Source organism: Notolabrus celidotus, chromosome 1 (assembly GCF_009762535.1).
Source record: "Notolabrus celidotus isolate fNotCel1 chromosome 1, fNotCel1.pri, whole genome shotgun sequence".
NCBI lineage: Eukaryota > Metazoa > Chordata > Actinopteri > Labriformes > Labridae > Notolabrus > Notolabrus celidotus.
The window spans coordinates 16,543,291-16,568,706 of NC_048272.1; the positions used below are offsets into that span (position 1 = coordinate 16,543,291).

At 39.9% G+C, this 25,416-nt stretch overlaps 1 protein-coding gene across 2 annotated transcripts in view; it reads left to right on the top strand.

The window, feature by feature from the left end:
- The window catches only part of LOC117828701 (chemokine-like protein TAFA-2), a 141,731-nt gene that overhangs the window by 14,409 nt on the left and 101,906 nt on the right, over positions 1 to 25,416 (top strand). Inside the window, exon 2 of one of the 2 annotated variants that reach the window (XM_034707073.1) lies at positions 16,476 to 16,574. The exons of the other annotated variant lie outside the window; for it this stretch is intronic. The gene's annotated coding sequence lies outside the window, so the exon portion shown is untranslated. The remainder of the gene's footprint in view (positions 1 to 16,475; positions 16,575 to 25,416) is intronic. 2 annotated transcript variants of the gene reach the window in all.

The window sequence follows — 25,416 nt, forward strand, 5'->3', positions numbered from 1 at the left end:
GCATTTACAAGCACCAGGAGGAGGTGTTGCTGATAAACATGCTCTTAACACGCCTCTCTTCACTGAGCGTCTGCTTCCAGCTTCATGCCAGAGTATCTGTGGCAGCAGGAGCATTGCGTGAATATTTGCTTCCTACAGGCCTGATACACACAGGCTGTGCATAGCGGTTAGTTCTCTTTGATTTGTACTTATATGACATCACACAGACTATAATTGCAGGATAATAATGAAGAAAGAGAAGCTTGTAAATTTTGGTTTTGCATCAAGCAACAAAAAAGTGGCAGCATGAGATATTTCAGGTCATATGATTAACAATGCACAATTAGGGCTGTGATTATGGTGCATGCACTTTACGTATATATTTATTATATATACATACATATATGTGAATAGATACATTTATTCACATATACAGTATATATTTATATCTTTATATATATTTGTATTTATTTAGATATATATACACTTATTTATTTATATTTATATATATGTATATTGGGATGAATTTCTGAGAGTCCTTATCATACATTTTTACCATTCTTACCGGACATCTGTTAGGATAATTCTTTGAAGGTGCTCCAGTTCAGCCGTGCAGCTTTTCTTCTCTCTACTATAATTTATCAGAAAAAATAACTGTAAGAAAAACATTTTTGCCAACTTCTAGCTCCTCTTTGGTTCATCAGGGAGACTGTTTGATCACTAACCTCTTGGAAAATGGATGAATAGCATCTGGACCAAAACCATTTTTATTAATGGCTGCAGATTTGATGGCTCATTATAGAGATGAGAGAGTTAGAAACCCATCACACCAATGACAGTCAAGTCTGCAGCTACTGCTAATGGCTTCTGGTAGTGAGCCACTGATTAAGTGGATAACTTTATCACTTCCTGACAAGTCATTTAATCTGCAGTCATGCAAGCGAGTTCGTCAATAAAATGCTCATACCTACAGTGTGTCTTTTTGGTGATGCATTTCGCTGACAGAAGAGGGAATGAATGGTTTTGATGTTGGAGTCCCAGTGTCAGAGTCTGATGGTGTTTCATGAAAAAGTCTGTTTACATTTTTAACTGTAATTACAGTAGAACATCGATGTGGTGGAAGGGCTGTATCAAAATCAGTCTAGTGCAGAGGAAAAGAAGCTGCCAAAACTACCAATGAAAAAAAAAAGTTTTAAAAAATTGCATGGAAAGTGTATGAGGCAAAGTCATGTTATTGCTCATTAATTATTGTTTGTTGATTTATTAAACGTTACTGTTGATTAAGAAATACTAATTATAAAGAATATGAAACTTGTTATTGGATTTGGGGATTTGGGTGTCTTGTAGGCTATTTTTGTTCCTTTTTTGGAGATTTTGAGTCACTTAAGTTAAGATAGAGTGTTGTACACAGGCTGTGGGGGGAGTCAGTGAAGGCTCGACTGTTGTACATTTTTTCTTACTGTGTCGTGTCTTGTCTTGTTGTGTCGTCTTTTGGCATCATCTTGTGACACTATTTGAATAAAGTGGTTTGTGTTTTGCACTTTAAAAAGGCCTTAGAGTATATGATTGCGTCAGATACATCAGCAAGACACGTGCAAGCCAGGACTACCAGCTAGCTTACATCTTTATCGGTTATAGAGAGCGTCTCAAAGCGTCCCAATCGACAGTTGTGTCCGAAAGTTGAAAATAACTTGCTGATCTCTGAATTCAGTTATAACCTGTGGAGGATACGTGACATCTTTTATTGTTTGCCTCTGCTTACAGAGTTTCCAGACTGCTGTTTGTTTCGTGCAACAATAGAGTGAAGTGAAGAAATTGGTACATTAGAATACACTGGAACACAAATAAGCTCTAATTTTTCTGGGGAGGATCCCCAAAAATGTTGTCAAAACAATGAACGCCTTTATAATCGTGATAATCATGAACAGTGATTATTACTCAGACTATAATCATAACACCAAAACCTCTAAACGTTGCTTTTCAATTACAACTCGAAGCACTTTATTGTCCCAGTAGGAAAATGTGTGTTGGACTTGAATGCTGCACGATACCTTACAGTAATACGGATAAGAAAGAAAAAATAGAACAACAATCAACAATTCACAGAGAAGTTTATATCAAGGACAAAAAAACATTTTATTAAAAAATAAAACTTTTAGTACATTCTGTATACTGTCTGGATCCATTACTTCTCATCATCCCTGCTCCACATGAAAGCAGGCTTACTGTACTACGGTGTAAATCTGACTTTAATACTCTCAGAATATAGGCAGAGACTCGAGGGCAATGTCAGGACATGCATGTATTTGCCTTGTGTCAAAACGAAGTGACTGTTTTTCAATGCTAGTGCGTAGATGGAATTATGCTGTCAGAATTGCCACAGCAAGTATTATGTAGCACTTAACATGCACTTAAAATGTCACCCTACTCACACTGTGACTTAGCAGGTTTTACTCCTGACACCGAACACCTCTCTGTCTCCTGATTAGAAACATAATGGAGATAATTCTGCTGCCATCCCCTTCCTCCCTTTTGTTCATCCCTTAACACCTCTTCCCCGGCCCCCTAATTCATTTAAACATTTAAAACTGGAGTCTCAATTATTCATGTCCCAGAGCTGTCTGTGGCCGTGGCACGGCCCCCTGCGGCACCCCGAGTGTGCAGAATGCGTCTGGATGGGCATTCTCAGGCTGCTCATTAGTCGATGCCTCAGTTGACGCCAGAGGTCTAATGCACTCTCTCTGTCTGCTTGCTGTCCCTGCCAGTCCTGCATGTCTTCACCTCCGTCTCTCAGATGGAGGGTGTGAAGGTTATTTTTTTCAGAAACGTCTGAAAGTCGTTTTAAAGGTTCAAAAAGTTGCTTCACCCTTATGGCCCAATAAAGGGAAACTATGTTAGACAAGGGGTTAGATCTGCAAGAAAAGTCAGTTCATGGCAGGACCACAGGAGTCAAAACTTGTGTAAGTGGACATCTCATTTCTTTCTTTTCTTGTCCTTCTGTCTCTGAACTTCTGTCATTTTTTTTTTGTTCTTTAAATCTGTATTCGCCTTCTCTCAGCTCAGTGTGTGGGTGGTACACGGTATCCTCCTCTGCTGTTTCTTAATTTAAAAGCAGTCTGCAGCAGAAGGAAAGGTTCAAGGGTTAGAATTCTGAACACTGTCCAAAGGGAACACAAGTTTAGTAATAATTAATAACCATACAAGAAAGACTGACTATCATTTCTGCCAATTAAAGAGAGTTTGTGTTTAGCAGAATAGATGGAAATGATCTATTTGACAGCTCATCTTCATAATTTTTGAAATCCCTATGTGCCAGAAGAAAATGCTGCGTTCTTTTCCCTGTCAAAGTGTCTCTGTAAAGCAAAGTGATATATATACTCACAACAAGTGCCAGAAAAATTGAACAAACAAACCTTTTCTGAGTTTCCATTTTCCAGAAAATAGCCACAGCATCAGTAGCACAAAGTACAACGATAATAAAAGCTCTCTTTCCGAACTGGCTGCCAACACTGTAATGGAAGCAATACAACACTTAAAATGTTCCAAACTCACTCAAACACTGTGCTGCTAAAGTTTAGCTTGCTTTAAGCAGTGTAAGTGGAGACTGACAGATTTTCTGTATTTGCGGCTTCCTGCAGCATTTCGGTTAACTGCAAGCATCTAATAGAATACTTCACCTTCACCTTTTTTTTCGGCTTATCACTTATTCAGTGCACCAGCAAGCATGACATGCAATTCAAATCACACACATTAAAGATGGTGTAAGACAAAAAGATGCATGCTGTGTCTCACTAAAAATCCTTATGGTGTGTTCTCTGGCTGTGACTTTTTCATTTAATTAGGAGTATCTTCACTGAGGTGTGTAGCAGCTGTGCTAAATGTTGTACCTCTATTTTCCATGAGAGAATGTCAACAACAGAATTGTTGGTCTAAAAGAGATTTTGGTTGTATGTGGGTTCAGATTACAAATATAACGCATCTCAAACTTGTGTCAATGTTTCTTGCAGTACTCAGCTTATGTAGCTGTTTCCATATGGTTACATATTTGCCATCTTTTCCTGTTTCTTCCAATGAGGCTACACTTAGGTAGTTGACGGTGTATTTATAATTTGTTAAGAAATATTAGATAATATATAAGTTCCAAAAAAATGTATAAGACGTATTCTCCTGGCTGCTAACTTCTGCTAGAGTCAGAGTAAACACTAGGGGTGCAACAATACGTGTATCTGTATTGAACCGTTCGATACAGTGGTCACGGTTCGGTACGCCCTATGAACCGAACAATACGCAATTTCATTTTTATTTTGTCAACTTCTGACGAGGCGCTCTGTGCTGAAAGTTCAGCGGATCTGCGCTCGACTCCTCCGGACTGCATTGTTGAGCGCAGGTCCACTGAACTGTGTGCTCCTCCCACATTCATTCAGTCCAAGCTGGTCACGTTTGTTTTAACTGTGCTTCATCTGGAAATATATATTTCACCATACGTCGGTCTGCTGGGTTCATATGTTCATGTATGTGTGTGTGAGCGCGCGCCCGCACGAGAGGGCAGCACGAGTATCTGCCGGGTCCCGCTAACCCTTGGAAGTCAAAGCAGAAGTGATTTAAGGTTACCTCTCTCATAGAGCAGGTCTATACCTTGTTCTAACAGACTAAATATCCTTATGTTATTTATCTTATTTAAATGACGGGATGTCATTTCTGTCTCTACATGGTCGCGCGTTCACAATTCTCCTCTGCTCTCTATCGCGCACGGCAGATGCGCACGCACGCAGACAGACAGACAGACAGACAGACAGACAGACACGCACGCGCGCACACACACACACACACACACACACACACACACACACACACACACACACACACACACACACGCAACCCCCCATAAACAGCAGAACTTGTCAAGTGTAGCTCCACCTGATACATTTAATTTAATTTTAATTTAATTTAAAAACTGTGCTTTTGAGCTGAAACAAATGTTGGTAATTTCAATAAACAACATGTAAAAAGGCATGGAAATTTATCTTTTTCTGTATCGAAAACGTATCGAACCGTGACAAAAACGTATCAAACCAAACCGAACTGTGGATTTTGTGTATCGTTGCACCCCTAGTAAACACCTGTTTTTATTATTTTGTTTTTATTCATCTCCATGGTCCCAGATTTCCTGATGTTGTGCTGTCGTGGACATCACTGTGTAGATTTTTGTCACAGATGTATTGATAGGACAACCTTTGTTGGAAATGCAAAACAGAGGTTTGAACTTTCCTCCACTGTATTTGGGCCTGTTCTCTGGTTGCACCTTTTTGGAGTAAAGTTGTTCGAGTTCTGAGCAGCTGGTTCGGTTCAAAGATCCCTTTGACCCCAGATCTATGTCTTCTGGGTGATAGATCTCAAATACAGAACGTTTCAAAGAGTGCTTTTTCTATCATTATGGTTGGTTTGATCACTGCATCCAGAATTATTTTAAGACTTTGGAAATCTGACACAAGCCCAAGACTGAAAGACTGGGTAGATGCAATGATAGAGACGGCATCTTACGAATCCATGCTGAACAGATTAAAAGGTAATACAGAAGGTGGGACCACCTCCTGGAACTGCTTTTGGGCTCTCATAAAAACTGACCAAGACACTGTGCAGATCCCAATAGTATCAGGATCTCCTGTATAACTATTGCTGTAACACTGTATTATTCCAGTCACGTTTCCATTTCTCGTTATCTTTTTGAACGGATGTCCTGTCTGTATATGTATCCTTTATCCTATGTTTGTGATTGTCTGTCTGGCCTGTGCAATGTATCCCAGTATTTTGTATTTCTGTTTCATTTTGTTCTTTCTTTTCATTGTTTTATTTGTAAAACATTGAAAAGTTAATAAAAACTTTAATGACAAAAAAGAGAATCCACTTGAGGCTGGTTGCAGAAACACCGGAAACCACATACACACCAATTCAAAAAAGACGATATTTGCAGCATTAATAAACACGTTTACAGCCTTGTTCAAAAAACGGCTTGGTTCTATGTAGCTAATCTATCGGCACACACGGTATGGGGGGTGAATTTTTTTCTAACGCGACGGTTCAGAAGATATTAAGATTACGAGTCACAAGTCACGGTCACATAGATGTTGGCCAGGAGGCTCAAACTCCACCTCTTTACGTCACACTATGCCTGGTTGTGTTCCGCATTTCCAATATGGCTGCCGCCGTCAATTGGCTTCAAAACAGCGCTCAGGAACAGATGGATGATGTCACGGATACTACATCCATTATTTATACAGTCTATGGGATATACCCTTTGAGATGTACCATCTCGCTTTCAAACGGATCCCATAATATAGGTATTCTAGCACACCAGCATTCAGTTGACGTGATAAAGATAAAATGCGATAAGATACGGTTATAAACATTGCCACTGACATCAATCCATGGCATATAATTTGTTGATGGGTCATTGGCCACGGTTACATGATGTTTTTTAATTCTGAATTAATAATTCCGAATTAAATAATTCGGAATTAAAGTATTCTCCTTCGTGTTAACATGGAAATAGTAATTCCGAATTGAGGTTTACATGGAAAACACGTTTAATTGTTTTTATCCAATTCCTCTTAACGTCTGGGGGTTGGGAAGGGTTCTGATTGGACAGGGGCGGGCGTGACGTATTTACGTTTACCGGAAGAAAACAGATACCAGTTCCTGCTTCTTTCATTTTCGGTTACAACATGGAAGACCACACAATAAGTTCAAATGTCGCTTTGATTTTGACTATAGTTGTTAAAAAGCAGCTCGACACAAACGTACTGCTTCACTTTCGTCAGCTGAGGAGGAGAAGAGAGATAGAGGACCGGAGAAGGGAGGCGGAAGACCGGACTGTGGCGATTCAAAGCCGGTTAGTGCAACGGCTGCTCTACCTCATCCTGAAATATGAGCCCGCCAGCGTGGAGTATGTGTGCGTCATCGCGACAGGACAAGGGAACGAGCATGTGCAGAACGACCGGAATTAATTTAAAGCGGAATGAACGTATACATGATAGAGGAATTATTCAATACGGATTTAAAATCAGAATAAACCAGCTACTTACATCGGATTTAAGTTTAATTCGGAATTATCATTTTCATTCGGAATTAGCTGTTTACATGGTCATTTTAAATCTTTTTAAAGAGGATTTAATCTTAATTCGGAATTAAAGAGGAATTAAAAGACTCATGTAAACGTAGCCATTGTCTGTCAATGAGGCAACTGATTTACTTTACTGATACCAGTGTTGAACACATATGTCCATGCAGCCCAAATTTTTTATTACATATTTTAATAATTACAGAACAAAAGGTATGCAATAAACACTTGTGTTATATAGGTTGCGACTTGATCGCAGCAAGAGAATTAATACATTTTATGTAAAGGCACCTTTCAAAGCACTCCAGGTCACCTTACAGGCCTTACAGGCCGGTGTTTGAAGAAAAGAAGAATACAAAAATTAGTCTGATAAAAGACATGATAAAGTTTAAACAATGAATACAATAAACAGGATGAGATATAGGACAGTGGAAAGGTGTCATGAACATTGTTTTTCATTCACTCAATACCTGTACGTAGGCTACATAGACTTCCCTGAAGCTTGTGGCTTCAGAGGTGCATAGTTCTTTCTGCTGTTCGTCCACAGGTCAGCACCTGATTGTGTACACAACACTCCCTGTGCTATTTCCAAAACTTTGTTCCCAATATTAACAAACAGAGGTTGATTTTTCTGAATGAGAACATGCATTATGTAAAGCGAAGATACGAGGGAGGTCATAGATTAAATGTTTTGTTTAGCAGAAATGTTTCTTAATGATATGTTGTCTCCTTGAGGCTGACCCTCCGGTAAGGAGTGCATGCTGTGTTGTACTGTTTATGTTCATTCAGTAGTTTTTTTAATCTCTTATTCTTCCCAGATTTTTTTAACTGACTCCAACTGTAAGAGCTTGGATGTCTGGATGAATGAATGGCTTTGCTCAGAGGGATTTCTGTTTGGATTGCTAATGCTCGACCTTGATAACAAGCTGTAGAAAGCAAAACAAAAGTCTGGTTCTTGAGGGTTTCTTTTTTTTCTCCAGAAATACAAAGCCTGCAGTACAGGGGCCTGTCACGGATGCCTGAATGCTGGCCTGACCACTGTATTAGAACTGTGCAAGAAATCAATTCAGGAAATATAGAGGCAATTATTTTGTCTCCCACACTCGCTGACAAAGTAGCAGCTAAGCGAGCCAAGAAGAAAATACAGAATTAAAGAGAAGAAAATAAATAAGTCTCTTCTGTGTTGTTTGGGGACTGTGTGTTGAGAAGATGTGGGTGATTTTAAATCCTGTATAGCTCTGCAAAGCAGCTGTAATTAATGAGGTTTGTAAACGTTATTGATTTGCTGAAACATATAGTGATATTTCACAATGTACATGGAGGGAATATCTGCTCTGAAAAGCTTGACAATTAAAACAGGATTCTTGAAGAGTGGGTGTTTAGCATTCATAATCCCTCTCTCACATGCACTCCACTCCTGACATTGTCTGGATGGAGGCATGTATGATTTCAAAGGCCAAAACTGTTCAGCCCGGCTTTATGCAGATTTTTTTTTCCTGACAGCCCCCTGGTAAAAAGTTCACTTAAGTCTGTTTGAGCTGATGTGTGGATGCAGCAGGTAATAGTCTGGAACATCCATCACAAGTAAGGGGCGGGGGGAAGTTGTCGTTCACGCTTTTCACTTTTCACTGCTCACCATAGTTTACAGCATTCAGTTTTCTACTTCTGTGTTTGCACACGAGTTGCTCCAATACCAGAAATGAGCAATACGATACCAGTAAAACAGAAAATTAAACACTATTAATACCTGTTTTTATACCATGGCAGCAAAAAATTAACTCAAAAATGGATTAAGTTTGCTTTAATTTTTGAATTACAACCTGCATATAATGCTGGTACAGAAAGAGTCACTGAACACTGACCAACATCTGACACTGTTTATATTTTATATTGCGTCAGTCATTGTGCATTGCTGTGAAGTTCAGAGTCAGCTGTCTGCAGATTGTGACTAATAGAAAACATAAAGAAAGCAGGTGATGTCGCTGTCTCTCTCCTCAGCTCTCAGTCTGTCTGCATCATTTTTTTTAACAGACCTGTAAATGAGAAGATCTAATAGTGTAAAGGTTGTGACAGTGGGCAGAGCAGAGACACAGCAGACAGAAAGGCGAAAATAATGTCTTATATTTCTGTCTCACTGCCTTGCGTCTGTAACTAGCGCTCCCTCTCCTCACTTTGTCTCCATGTTGATCCTACACTGCTGCTCTCTCTCCTGAGCTCATGGTAGCTTTGGGTTAAAAATACGACTTTAGATCTGCTTTTTTTTCTTAAGCTTTTTTGCTTTTCCTTTTTTAAAGCTTTTATTTTTGGGCTTTTGTGTCTTTATTCAGAGAGGACAGGACACTGGATGATATTGGAAGTCCAGATAATTCAGGACCTGTTTAGAAACAGACAGGAGTTCATGTGTGTAACAGGCTATCTGTCGATTCAGCACTTTGATACGGGTACTCTGGGATATCACTCCTGCAAAGCTTGTCTGTTTCCACGTCTTAATTTAATTTCAGACAAGCTAGAAGACAGATTCTGTTATCTTGTTTTTGTGAAAGCCAGGGTGTTTTACTTCTACATTTAAGCTCCTTATAGCTTCTAAAGAGTCCAATTTACCAGCAGCAGTGCATATGTAAATACATTTGGATGATTACCAAACACAATTGGGAAGTCAGCTGAAAACATTGTCTCAGGAAAACAACTTAAAGAAACTTCTCCATCTGCCTCTTAAATACTGTAAATTAAACCAAACTCTTCAAATTATTTCCCCTGATCTCTATTTTTGATTCATGATTCTGACTCCCGACCGTGAAATCATCCTCATTAGTATCTTTTAACAATTCAAACAAATTCCTGATTGATTCCATTTTTCATTTCTGCCATTACGTCGTGTGAGTTTTGCCATTTCACTCCCTAGTCGAATCTCAGAACCTCATTACGTTTCTCACGCAGAGCCGTTCAGACTCTTATTTTCCCGTCAAATGAGGTGTGCAGAGATCAGCTGTAAGCCATAAGCAACAGAGGCCAAATGGAAGGTTAATATACTCCTCCTTATGCAAAGATGCACAGCTGCCATCTATGTATTAGCATTTGGGAATAACTCAAAGCTCATAATCCTGGGGATAATTAAAAAAGGGCAATTTCCCCCCCTGTTCGGCCTATTATCTGCAAATGAGGTCTGTAAGAAGTGAAGGAGTGATGTAGCGAGGAAAGAAAGGAAGAGATAGTTTGACAGTTAGCAGTTTGTGGAGTCTCTGTAGAATTAACGGTGAGAGACTTGACAGACAGTGATTCTGTATTAAGATATGGAAGATCTCACCCTGCAGGCTGCATGGGCACCATTGGGACCACATAGTTGGACACGGACTCAGGCATTTGCATTACACCAAGGGTATTAAAGGGAATTTCCCCTCATAGAAGAGACTTGGCTTCAGATGGAGCAAGTCCTCTCCAAAGAGCGCGTTTCTATGAATCTGACAGAACATCATACTGACGGCTGTGACGACGAGAATAAATCCTCACTGAAAAGCGAAGAAAGAAGAAAATGAAGCGGTTCTGGCTCACTGCTAATGAACTGTGATATGTTATAGAAGCTGTCACTTCCATCTGTTCAGAAAAAGGGAAGGAAAAACTGAAAGACTGGAGGGAGGGTTGGCTGTATGTTTCTGGCTCATCCTTCCTGCTTGTGTTTTTGTGTATGGGAAAAGCAAAACATAAGATGACGTGCTCATCAAGTAGGGGTGCAACGGATAAAAAAAATCACGGTTCGGATCGTATCACAGATTTGAGTCACGGATCGGATCATTTTTTCGGATCAGCAAAAAAAAAGAGAAAAAAAGAAAGAAGACAAGACAAATACAACTTTGTCCCTCCATTTGTTTTGCAAAACACTGCCCAATAAATAAAAACAACATTCAACTCAAAATGTACTGCATGTGCAAAGCACCCCATCTGTGGGCCCAGTCGTGCCTCATTCCCTGCATTTCATGGCGTGGCAAGTGAAGGAGCAGAGGAACTTCAAAAGTTTCACTCCATTCTTCTCTCATTTGCTGATTTTCACCGTCCACTTTTCTTTGAGCTGCAAACTTGGAACACACCGTTTTCGTGCATTCTAGGGTCCTACAGCTGGCAAAGTGCCAATATGTGAACTGCTCCATAAACGAAAGTGAAAGTTAAAAATTGCACTCCAGCAGTGGACTCAACCCAATAACAGCATGTCTGCGTATCGTAGACATGGAGACAAGTCCCGGTAAACACACGGTGACCCGACCAAAACACAGAGTGAAGGAATAGCAGTTCAGGGGCCACAAATAGGCAGCCAGATGAAGCCCTGCGGGCCGCGTATTGACGGCCCCTGGTCTAGTGGGTGCGCGACAGAGTTTCATAACGTGGCTCAAGCACATTCAGCATTCACTGTATTTCACAGGGAAACCAAAATGCTCCCATACATGTGACTTACAAGATGCAGGAGGGTTTTCAAGTTCCTCTGCTCCTTCACTTGCCATGACTACTGCTGCGCTTGATGAGTGAGTGTGGATTGAACATGCGGTCATCACGTGAACACGCGCAACTCATCAAGTCTACCCTGGATGAATAAAGGTCAACTCATTCAGCTCTTCAGACATCAGCTGTGCATCACTTTAAACACATACTCCAAATACTGAGGCTCTAGTACAATCATGTCTTTGTAGTTCCTTCACATTGGGTTTATTTTCTACAGGAACATTACCTTTTTTTTTTTTTTTTTTTACAACATTAGTTTTCTTTTGTAGCTCTAGCTCTCATTTCTTTTTTCATGATAACGTGTACCCAGCAAATTAAGGACTGCAATTTGGGAAAGCAGAACCATTGCTGGAAAATTGGGCCAACAGATCAAAAAACATGAGCAGAAATGATCCAAACAAACATCCTATTGTAAAAATTAATCACAGTTAAACCAAATTTGTGTTGTATCTCCCGAAAACTGGTTGTTTTTATAGTCTGTGTTGAATGAAATGGACATTGCCACTATGGTAGCATCGACAAGTGCAAGAAGTGTTGTTTTGAAGCCTTATTTTTCACATGTTGGCTGTCAATTTTTTTAGCCTTAATTGTAGAAACCAGTATCTGCTTATTTGTGACTACATGTAATTATGTTATTTCATTTTATTCCGGCCATATCGCCCAGCCCTGTCCAACATTTCGAAATGCCTACTCATCTTTTGGTCAACCCAGACACAAGGTTTTAGCCTCCGTGTAAACAGCTGCAACATGCCTACCTGTCAGCCAACTTAGCTGTTCCACAAATAATACAAATTTAAGTATAACTCTTAGTCTTGATATTATTTAAAGAAATGCATTATACCAATCAATCCCCCTGTACTATGTGGGCAAATAAAAAAATACCTACCTGTCGGCTTGTCTATGTACTGCTAAGCTAACTTGAAACTAAAGAATTTAACATAAACTCATCTTAATTTGAGGCATCAAATGTTAATACTTAAAAACGGGGCGAATAATAGTTGTGCTCTAAGTTATGACCTCCAAAGTAAAGAAGCGAAGAATGTCCTTGTTTGTTGTTTTTACATTTGTCCCTGCTCATGTTATTGCCACCTACTGGCCTGGCATGTTTTTTTTTTCTCAAGATTTTCTCATTTTTATAAGATTCATCACGTTATAAACAGAGGCCTGCTTTAAACCAACATAACTCTCTTGTGAGATAACCAAAATTATTCTGAATTTTGCATGACAAATGTTTGTTTAGGACTTAACCCCTAATAGTTAGACACTGTGAGAAAATGGGTTTTCAGTCTCTATATGTGTAATATTTGTTTTTATTTACAACTAAAGTAACACTAGCTGTTGACTTTTCTCTAGTATTTGTCTTGTGAAGCTCCATGTGGTTCAGGCTGATGTTTATAAGCTCTTTCATCTTCCTGTGTTTCTCATCTTCCAGGAGTCACAGTTTGAGATTTTTCTCCAAGAATATTCTGTTGCATTCATCATATGTATCATGTATTCATGTGCAGAGATACATGTTTGTTTGTGTTCATTATTAGTATACATGGTAAATATGATATACATTCATATTTATGTGTACGAATGTGTGTGGGAGGCACATAGCTTTGCTGTTCGAGCACCCTGGTAGTTGATCTCTGTGAAGGGGTGGAGCAGACTCCAAGCTCAAACACACCCATTCATCACTGAGAAGCAGGAGTTCATTAAAGGAGCCCACGCAGCCTCATGTGTGACTCCTGAACTACAGCCAGCTTCCACTGCTAAACAAACAGGGTCACAGAGTGAGCGAAGCACAATGGAAACATTTCAACAAAAGAAAATGTTGAAGAAAACATCCCCAGGGTAGAAGGGCTCTTAGTTGTATGATTAGACAGATAAATTGCCCAGTACTACTTAACTTTACAAGCATCTGGTAGTAGTTTAGATGATGATCTCTTGATTCTTTTTGCCATTTTAATTCAACGACACAATAATTTCAGTTCTTTAAGTACCAAGTTCAGCTACTGTTTTGGCGCCCTCCATCAGATTAAAAAAATCCCCCCCCCCCGCAGCACGTTCCACCTAGCGTTATGAAATTTGACGGGCTATTATATCAGTACACTACCTACCAATACGTCTCTTGCACCAGTATTTTAAAACCAACAGGAAGTCCTCCATTATGATTTTTTTGGGTTAAAAAACAGGCCAATTTCCAGCCATTTCTAGGGGGCCATCTAGAATTTACTCCTCCAAGGGCCCAATCCACTTCAAATTTGGTGTATAGTTAGAAGAGACCATTGAAAGGGCAAGTAATTTGGTTTGTGTCCAAAACTCAAAGGGTGCAGCTGTGGCGGCTTGTCAAATTTTGACACCTGAAAAACTGTGATTTTTAGCCATAATATGGGATCACACTTAGATTCACTTCAACAATGTTTATCCAGGCCAAATCATATTTGTAGTATCACTAGACAACACTTAAAGAAAGAAATTGTGTTTAGCTTGTGTACAAAAGTCAAAGGGTGTGGCTATGGCAGCTCATATAATTTTGATGACTTAGCATATCATATGAAGTTACTATAACTTAAACATACAGGGTTTATAGCGGCCTTAAAGTTCAAGCAAGATTAGAAACCATCTCTGAAAACAGCTGTAGGCTTTGTATTTTTGTTAAAGCACCTATTAGTAAGAGGCAGGAAGTCTTGCATGACATGATTCAGTGAGATTATATAGCATTTACACTGAGGGCCCAATCAGTGCAGCGTACAGCCCTGGTTCCTCTCGTTCTGCGTATTGACTTAAAGAGTCTAAGTGATATCAGGATATAAGGTATCATGTTTCACCAGTTTATACTTTGCACCAGTGTTCAGCTGTAGGTAAGTACAGCGGATGCAGACAAACAGTTAGAACACCTAATATAATGAAAACATGAAACAAAGAAAATTTAACAGCTCAATGTGAAAGCCTTTCTTTTTTCAAACCCAAAACTTATAAACATGCCGCCATATCTTACTCCCTCCTGGTGTAGAATAAGTAGATATGTCCAAGGATGAAAAACCAGACACAGAACAAAGCTTTTAAAAGTTTCCAGCCGGGAGTGATACTGTAAAGTTGATGGAAAACCCCTATCATCAAAGTAAAACGTGCATAATTACAATATTAACTTTTCTATAGCTAGTGTGTGAGCAGAAAACTCAAATCCTGAGGCATCCAGTTTTATCTCTAATGTATTCCAGTTTATAAGAAATACTGCTAAATAAACCAGCTCTACAAATACTTGCCTCTGGCCCGTTTATTGGGGTTAATAACAAAAAAGCATATGTAGCCATCTGCAGGTTACTATAGCTTGAATTTATTGGTTTAATTAAAAACGTTATATTCTACTACTTAATGTTACAGATTTTTCTTTCCTCTGTGTATATGTTGATGTTAAAGAGCTTGATTTAGGAAGTCAGTGCAGAAGCAGATACAGAAGTCTTATTTGAACTTTATGATAAGTCTGCTTTGTGAAATTAAACATAGAAAGAACATAACTGAAGCTGTTTTAACGGCCTCCAAGGAGTCTCAGAGTAACCTTCTGTTTTAACTCACATTCCTGCATAGTAACTGTTTGGCGTCTTTCACCTTGTTGTTTTCCTGTGTTTCTCTCACTTTATCTGATGATGTAGTATGTGTGTTTGTCTGTTTGAAGTTACACTTCAGGCACAGATAACCAGAATCATTCTACCCCTGCTTGGTGTGTTTCTAAATAAAGAACCTGAGAAAACGTCCCCCTTTGAATCCAAGTGTGACACTGACAAACACACAGGGGAGTAGCTGACAGCAAAGGGCCAGATAGACTCATTTTTTTCACTTAATGTTACACCAGTATCATTATACAGTGAAGCCTGTAGCTTTGCTTTATATGTTTAATAAACTGCAGCTATTTTGTAGCTTTTTGCTTAAAAAAGGATTTGAACCAATTTTTATGCATAGTATAGCATTGCCCTACAGCTGTAAAAGCTCACTGTAAGCTGCCTTAAAACATTTCTAATATCTCACTCTCGCTGTTATTGTCCAGAGTTAACCGTGAACAGTGCAGGTAACATCTTTATAGTTACATTTAAGGGCAATTAACTACTACCTATATGACACTGTCGTTAAAACTCACATTTAAAGGCTAATTCCCTGGATGTATTCTTTAAATACAAAATCTGAAGTTGAAGAGAAGCCATGAGTGTACAAAAACTGCTATTGATTGATATTAAGTAAATTTGCATTTTCTCTTACTGAGGGTAAGATAAAAAAAGATCCACACCACTCCTATATTTGTATGAATATAGAGGTTTAGTAAGTGCAAGCAGTGAAAGAGGAAGCTGTTGAACAAGTAAATATTCCAATGAAAAACTCCCACAATTGTTAAAACTTTGCTTAAAATATTTCATTGTTACATTGTAAGCTTCAACCTTTCTTTAGGTACAGTGCATCCTGTGACAGATTTCTTCTTCATTAGGTTATAGTTTCCTGAGTTTAATACAAGTGAATTTTTTCACTTGATACAGTAGTATCTCCCTAAAATGTTGAACTGTTCCTTTATCATGAATACAGTTTTATACAAATACAAATTTAATTTATTCCTGCATCTTTAAACCGTATCCACTTGAAGAGCAAGACATCTTCTTGATAGTTATTTATTATTGCAATTTCAAAAGAAAGCGGTCAAACATTAGTGGTGCAATGATTAGCCAGCATTTTCAACAATATTGAAGAAATGTATTTAAACCCCTTGATAAACCCCCTTGAGATGTGTCATCTCATTTTAGAGGGGATCCTAAAAGCATTTGATGACAAAATTACTTGCAGATTAATGTAGTTTATGCATAGCCAGTGGGTTAAGTCATTGCACATGTTTTATTTTTACTAGGCATAACTTTGTTTTCAGAGGCTGAATTGTTGGGGAGTGACCCATCTTGCATTCTTACCATCTATTCTGAGAGTGGTGCGTGCAAAACAGGGACCATAAACAAGCCGAAGCAAAAAGGTAACCGCCAATGCAACACCATCGCAATCTTAAGACCTTTGACGTCTGAGAACTGAAAAAACGAAACTTCATCTGTCATCCTGCTGCAAAGAAAACCCTCTTGCTTTTATGAGAGCGCGTTGGTAATACACAAGCATTTGAAGAGGAGGCATGTTGGTCGTCTCCTTTTCAAACATCATCTGTGACATTGAATTAACAGTCTCTAACTTTAAAACCTTTTCCCTGAAACACTTCATCATTTCCTCTCCTTTTCATATGATTTTCTTGTTCCTCTCCTAACACTAAAGAGTGCAGCAAACTCTCAGCATATTGCTCTAGTAACCCCGCTACACATTTGAACAAAGTCATCTATCTTTCATTAACACTACTTATGTTAAAGGCACGATGAAAATATGGTTTTAATTAAGAGTTTTAATGGCATGTGTTGACTTAAAAAGAGCAAAACTACATTTTAAAATGGTAGCTAAAAAGGAGCCATTTGGAAAATTATGCTACTCCCATACTGATAAGTTGATTAATGGTTTCAAAATTGGCTTTCAGCATGCAGAATTGTATCTTTTTCTTCTTTTAAATATTGCATGATTTGCATCTTCACTTGCTCTTTCTCCCACTGCCTGCATAAGATATCATTGAAATCTTGTTTTGGATGCACTGCAAACACCCTATCAAACATCCTGCAGGTCAGCACACATAACTAACATTTTTCTGTCAGAGGCAAACACCCATAATTCAGCGCTGCTTTTTGTTAGGGTGTTAAGGTTTTTGTTCACACCAGGGCAGCTCGGTTCACACAGACAGTTGGAGCAAACCAAACACGGACAGTTGGTCAGATTGTGTTGGACTTCATGTGCTCTGTGACCAGTGGGCTTTTGGCTCTTAGCGTGTGCAGCCTCAGTGACCTCTGAAGTTATCCCCGGCCTTTTTTACAACACACGACAGCTGCACATGCATCACTTGGCTCCTGTTGGGAGCAAAGAATTAGGTTATATATGTATTTTCCTCTTTTTGAATGGCTGTCAGAGTCCTGTGTGAGCTGTTCCCTTGTGTCTGAGAATACTGTATGTGCTTTTTTATATAAATATATATGTGAAGTATTTGATGTATTCTAGGGGTGCTGTATGGTGCTCCTTTGTGTTTTACAGCTGGCGGATGGTGTTGCACAGGAGCAGATGTGGAATTTAAATGGCCTTCTTTTTGGGAAGCAGGTGGCTGAGTGTGATAGATCATAGATGTCATCTCTGGCTTGGCTTTGTCCTGTATTAGCACCGGCAGAATGAATTCCTGTCTGTGGTGCTTCAGTGACACCTGTGTGCATGCACAAGGACATCCAAACATGCAGGCGCACGTAGACACACACACATAAATGCACAGACTCCAGCAGACATTTGGATTATTTTTTTCGTGGGTGTTCAGTGTTTTCGAGCCCGCACACACCTGCAGGGATGAGCGGTGCAGCTATGATAAAGCAGCATTTTCCACCCTGGAATCCCACAGCAGCCCGGTGTAAGACCTTTTCTCCCCTCTAACGACCTGTAAAGGTCCAGCAGCACAAAGAGCTCACAGCATTATCCAGCCTGATGTGGAAAATGTTTTAGCCTCATGTAAACACGTGATTTCCTACTCCCAGCTGATGGAAGTCTTTCACTTTGATGGAACAAGTTTTAGGAGCCTCAGATGTTTTCTGCTGAGGTTCTTAATGGAGCTTCACGGAGGAGAATTAAAATGAACACAACTAAGTGATGTGTTACAAATCTAAATGAGGCCTCAGGAACCTTAAAGCCTGGTTTATACTTCTGCGCTGACCCTACGCAGTAGTGACCGATGCAGACATGAGAACTACAGTGTGGTCCTCCTGATATCCGGGTCACTTGTTTCTGGCCACGCTACGTTATCTGCTCTCTTTTTCACCGTGATTTCAAACATATCATGTTAATTTAGAGCTGATACATGCTGCTGTTTATCACACAGCAGTGATTACATGGAAGAATAGAGAGGAGACGTCGAAGGTGATGAAATGTACAGCTGTTGGACGGCGATTCTAGAAGTGCTGTAAATGCAGGAAATGCAATGCTGTCGAGTAGCCCAATTGTCTTGTGGTCCACGTTGATTCAACACGTAGTTACATTTTGGAGGAGGTGCTCATCGGCTATACGTACATAGGCCTCTGCATAGGTACTACGGGGGCTACACAGTATTGCTACGATGCAGACATGATCACTACATATTTGTGCATTGATGTGTCCGTGTTGTGCAGCAGTACTCCACCGAAATGCTGGAGGGCAGTGTGATCTCTCTGATATTCGGGTCACATGTTTCCGGCCACGCTACGTTTTCTGCTCGCTTTATCACAGTGGTTCCGAACATATTATGTTCATTTAGAGCTGATAAATGTTGCCGTTTATCATACAGAAATGATTACATGGAAGAATAGAAAGGAGTCGTCGAAGGAGACGAATGTACAGTTGATGGGCGGCGATTCTGGAAGTGCTGTAAATGAAGGAAATACAATGCCGTCGAGCGGGGCTTCAATGTGGTTACATTTTGGAGGAGGTGTGCGTCAGCTACGTGCGTCGGCTTCTGCATAGATTCTAGGGCTACGCAGAAGTTTAAACCAGGCTTAAGTCATGTTGCATGTGTGTCAGTACAGGTAGATCTCAAAGCGAGCAGCCCTGTCCCTCACATGTTTTAGTCGTTTATATTTAAATAGCAGCAGCAAAAATGTCAGGAAGGAACCTTAATGCTGACATGTTTATGTTTTCTAGCACAATGAAAAAAATATTTTAGACATTATAACCAGTATAAGTAAACATGCTGATTTGTAACATGCAGGAAGCATTTCCTGCTCAGTGTTAACAGTAATCGTCACGTAGGACTCTGGGGCTCTTGACGTCTGCCCATTGTCGTTGAGTAAGACTCTCTGCAGACTAGGGATGTACATTTGAAGTTTTTTCCGTGATCGATTTTTGGAAATGTTAACGATCAATTATCGATTAATTAATAAAAAAATAAAAACATTATTATTCTTACGTCAAAAACAAAGCCAAATACGTTGTTTTCCCCCTAAATTATATTTTCTACAGCAACAAAATGCAAATAACTGACGGTATTGAATACAGGTACATGTTTGACACACTGAATATCAACGATCAGGCTCATAGAAATATTCTCCCGGACATAGTCTTTTAAAGTGAAGGCTCATAATACTAACAGAAAAGTACTTCAGACTCACAGAGTCCAGTTTTCTGTCTACTCGTTCTTATTGAGTAAAATAAACATGTACGTGGTCAGGTGTCAGGCGGGAGTGCAACCGGGTCATAATCAGTCCAGCAGCAGAAAACACGCTCAGACGGCTCTGATGTTGCTGCTCTGCAAACATAGTGTACCTGAATTTCCCACCTGTCTGTTGCCTTTGTATCCAAAGGTGGGAAATGTCCTGTTTATAGTAGTCAACCTTCGTGTCTGTGTCGTTGTTGGCAGCAGTTGCGTATTGATCCTCTTTTAAAAAGCGCACGTGGAGACCTGACGCGCAGCCGCAGCCCCCAGCTGAGCGTCTCCGCTGTGCGTAACACCTTTAACAGCTGATTCACATCGAAACATGCTTTAAACTTAAAACACTGCCCTGATAGATTAATGTAATATGAGACCACATGATGTTTGTTCCACGTGACGGAAAATTGATAACAAAAACGTGTGTTTCGAGTGATTTCTTAACAATCAATTAATCGATAATCGATTAATTGTGGTCATCCCTACTGCAGACTGATGTGCATCTTTCATCTTTTCTTGCTTCTCAGCAGAAAGAGCTTGAATAGCTACTTCTTGCTCTCTTCTTATTGGTTTTGGTGCATCCCTTAGCATTAGCAATGTCTGACATTAACACTCCGTCTTCGTCTTTTAATATCCAATCGTCAAATCTCCTTCAATTAACCTCCATTCCCTTTGCCTTCATTTATGTCATAGCATGTATAATGCAGTAGCGTTGCAGTAAGTCAGATTGGAGAGATGAATCTGTTTCAACAGCTCAACTTTTTCTGTAAAAATAAGGGGTCCGCACATTTACAAGGCAATCACACAAGTCAGGATGATGATACAAAGCTGTATCGATATTCCCTCCTCCCCTAATGGTACTCAAAAAGAGATGGATGAAAAATGAAATTAAGATAGCATGCATTTAATGCAGTTCTGCGTCTTGTACGATCTTTTAGAAATAATTTCACATACTGCTCTTTACAAAGACATTTTTGTACTTAAAATACTAATAATTCATAATTATTGTGCCCCTGTTTTTGCATCTTTAAAGGTTAAAAAACCCTCTGAAATGACAGAGGTTATTTTTTCATTTTTATAGTAGTTTCTCCTCGTTTCAATCCTGCACTGTAATGACTTTTTACAGTTTTCAAAAACAAACAGAGATCTTAGTGATTATAAATAAAGCTGTCTCTGATTTGATATTGATGCGTGTGCTTTCCCAGGGGCCTTGTTCCATTCGTCTTCTCCTGCTGCTGCGCTTTATCCCTGTGGAGGAAGAGAGGGCGTTTGGAAGGAGCCCACAGCAAACAGGACTAAAAATAATGACTCTGTGGCTCTGTTTGAGCTCTGCTGCTCTTTGCCTTCCCCTCAGGAATTGCTCTCTAAATACACACAGCTCTGAAGCCGTGGCGCAGCTCTTGGCTGTCTGCGTTCCTCCTCAGTCATTTTTCTTAAAATATCCAAAAGGCTTATTGATCTGGCCCCCGTCAGACGCAGAAGCATTGGATCTCTCCGCTGCCATTTTCAATATAACTGTGTTGTTTTTTTGGTGTTTGTGCGAGGGGTCTTGTTTGCTCAAGCTTTTGCAAACACTGAAGAAAAAATCAAGCAGGGAATTGAGTGTAAGTAGCAGAGAAAGTCTGCTAAATTATTGTTATTATTAGCCTGTTATGACATCATCTCTCCGAGGAATCGACAAAAGAGGTTGTGAACAATTCTTACAAAACATCTGAATCTTGTGCCGCCTGACGGAGCTCCTCGATGCTCAATTGAATTTAATCAAATGTTTACAATGCACTAACAGCTTTGAATTTCATGTGTAATAATGATGCAAACCTAAACTTTATTTCAAATGATCGCCCCAAAACGAACAATAATTAGTTAGCAGCAAGAGGTGATGAATCCACGGTGTCCAATCACCGACGGAGAGAGGAGCAACGGGGAATGTGCTTAATTGAGCTCCTACAATTCTGTCTATCTGTCGCTATAGATCCTTGTGCCATATTTGTCTTTCCTCTCCTCCTCTTCTTTCCTTTTTCCCTTTTTTTTCTCTTCTTTTATTTAAAAAATACTCCAACCCAGCCCAGATTCTCTCCCCCCTCTCCTCAACCCTCCACCCTTTCATGACTTACATCCCTAAATTTCAGCCTTCCTCCCCCGACTCCGTCTTCCTGCCTCTGTTTAATTCTTCATTTTCTGCCTCACCTCCCGTGCTTCTTCCTCTCCTTCACTCTCTTTGCTCTGTCAGCCTCCCCCTCTCTCTCCCTCCTGAGTATCACTCCTCCAGCTTCTCCCACACGTCTTCACTGAGAGGCTCCACACGTGGGCCCTTGGTCTGAGCCTGAGTGTGTTTACTGTTCGCTGGTGCTCGTCTCAGAGGTGGCTGATGATACACGTCGACCAGGGAGAGAGCCGTCCTCAGTTCAGCTCCTTTCTATATCTGGATTTTTTTGTTACTTGACTCAGAAGAAACTTTCTGAAGTAAATATAGTTACAGGCATTTAAAAAAAGAGAAACCTCCTCAGGGAGAGTTAATTTCTGAATGTCACCTTGAATATAAAGTTTTGCAGTTGTAGGCTGTTTTACTGCATGTTCCTTTATTTAAATAATGTAAAATAATACAAGTAGGGACATTTCAGCTCCAATGATACAATGTCGACTTCTTAGGGAAAATAATTCAGTCTTTGAAGGATTTATTTTTTATAAGTTATATTTTTGGGGCACTTTGCCTTTAATGGATAGGACAGCTGAAGAGAGACAGAAAGTACGGGGAGACATTCAGCAAATGGTTTAGGCTGAGAGCTGCACCTGCATCCAATGCGACAAGAACTATAGCCTCAATATATGTGGCAAATTCCACCAGATTCATGTCCGGTCTGTCTTCTCGCTCGTCACAGCATCCAGATCTGTAATGTTTCTAATCTAGTCAATGTATTAACTTCCACTGGATCCGCTCCGTTGCCTTCCAGCTGCATCTCTGATCTGGCACTTTGGAGCCATCTGGATCAGATACACAAGACTTCTATTTTTGCTGGATGCCGGAGCACAACGTATAAATCTGCACAGAGCAGATCGAGCAGGACAGGAAGTCAGGCACCAAAATAAAAGTAAAACATCCGGTTAACGCTCTGTATTGTTGCTAAATCGTATTTCACTCAGAGATAATCGTTGATTCGTAATTACGGCGGGGAAACTTCAGAAAACGGTTAGACAGCTATGCCAACGGCCCCCCAATATTTGAAGGATTTTTTTACAAAGAGATATGGACTATGACACTTACTCAACATCAACAAAATAAAAAACTAGAGGCTTACTAATTGGACTCCAATGTTGGCAGGTTATAAAATATCCACAGAAAAAATATTCCAACACAGTCCAGCAGAAGCTTAAAACCACAAAGTGCTTGAGACATGGATGTAGTCTCAGAGCTGTCACTCATTGGTTTCTGAAGAGGCCTTATGAAGCCCGAACAAGGATCTTGCCATATTGGAAATGCTAACTCCAACTAACTCCAGGCTAATCTTGAAGCAGGCGGAGAGATGGAGTTCAATTGGGCCCTAAGCCTCCTTGGAAACCTCCACAGTTTGCATGAAAGTCTGTTGATATTCTGCAATCAGACAGTTAGTCTGTTAAAAAGAGTCCTCACATAAATGTTCCGTCTTTGATTAGCAAGTTTAAGCTTAGAGTAAACGTTTGAAACGCTGCCACATTTGTATCCACAGTGTGAAGCTTCAAGGTGATTCTGTTGATGCATTAATGCCTGGTTGATACTTTTGTGACTGTGCAGAGCATTTCCTTTCTCTCAACGTGTCTCGGAGAGAACAAACAAGAACACAGAGATCACACCTTCGCTGCTGAACTGAGCTTGTTCTTTCAGCTGAGGGTTGCATGTGTAGGTGGAGAGAGCAAAAGTGACTGTGATCGCATAATAAGGGTGAGAGATAAAGTGTATGTCTATTCCAGGAAAAGTGACAGGCTCACTCTGAAGTCAGATCATTACATGTCTGGTGGTTGCACTGTGTTATGGGCTAATCGTGGAGAGCTTTGTGCTGGTGACTCTGAAGAAAGTTTTATTGTTTCTCTTTCACTGCGAGTGACTAACACCTAGGGTAAATCTGATATTTACTGGTATGTTATATAACTAAAACTTTTCTACTGTGAAAGTTGGTTGTAGCTGCAAAAACTTAAATGTCATGTAGCTTTGACAGCAAGCGAGAAAAATAAGTCACCAAACAACAGGCTGGGAATAATAAGCTGATAATGCATTGCAGGTAGTGTTTAAAAATCACCTCGGGGTTGTCAAATAAGGATATTCTGTTCAGGGAAGATTAAAAAACAACAGATTGTCACATATTTCTGGGGTTTGAAACTTGCTCATCCGCAAGACATCATTTGGTGTGTCCCTGTTTGGCAAAAAATTATATAAAAACCGTAAAAAAGGTGATACTCATTACCCATATGGGATTTTTTTTTAATCATACTTAGAAATCCCTTGAATTGAATGGTGAAGGGCTCAACAAAGCACATAAGATCATTACTCAGCACAAGTTGGATTGACTTACACCACATATTGGCAAATTGTGTTCATCAGAAATCAGATGTTACAGATTTTTAAGTCCACTCATATGAAGTAAAACTTAAAAATATAGACCACCAACCTTCCGATTGTTAGACGACTCTACCCACTGAACCATAGCCGCCCTATAAAGACATGAAAAAGTGTCCATTGATTCTGCCTTGTCTATTCGGCTACTTGCCCAAGAGACGGAATGCCATCAAACCATAGCAGACGGCGCCCTCTGCTGTTTAAAAAAAGAGCGCTGCGTTTATTTTTTGTCTTATTTGCATCCATTTTTAATTTTACATGGAGGTATTGTTATGTCCCTATGACATCAGCCCATTGACTGTGATGTGCCTGCCTGGCTCCGAGTCGATCTGCTCAGTTTTTTTATAAATGCAAAATTTGAGAACAATCTGTCTTGGTTTGTCTTCTGAATGTCTGCATGCTGACTAGAAACTGTGAAATGAAAAATGTTGAATCAACATGCAGCCTGAAAGTGGCCAGACAAAATAGCATGTAGTCAATGTTCAAGAGACCCCCCGCCCTGGTTTGAGCACGTGATCATACCCCACCCCCGTGGCAGACAGTGACACAGAGCGGCCAGAGAGGAGTAGACTCTGTACTCGTTTAGTTGTGCATCCTTTGACCGCAGCAACATCACTGTGATGACTGCTCAGGAAAATTCATCCAGGGTTTAAATGTAGCTGCAGAGTCTTGAGCGTAGCTAACAGCTCTTGGCTACTTTACACAGAACCAACAAACATTACAAACTCAGTGAGAGCAGCCAGGACAAAGCAATCACCTCACACCATTGATTCTCTGATTACAATATTAGCCTTGTCGACAGCTGTACTCGCTATGCCTTAACTAGCAGGAGGTAAATATTGCCCACCACTGGGGGCTGATTGAATATGTTTATTTAATTTCCGGCCAGAAGCGATGCAGACAGCCAGATGCCTGATTACCACGACTGTTACCGCAAACTTTAACACTGAGAGACTAAAGGAATGGTATGTCCTCCACTCTGCCACC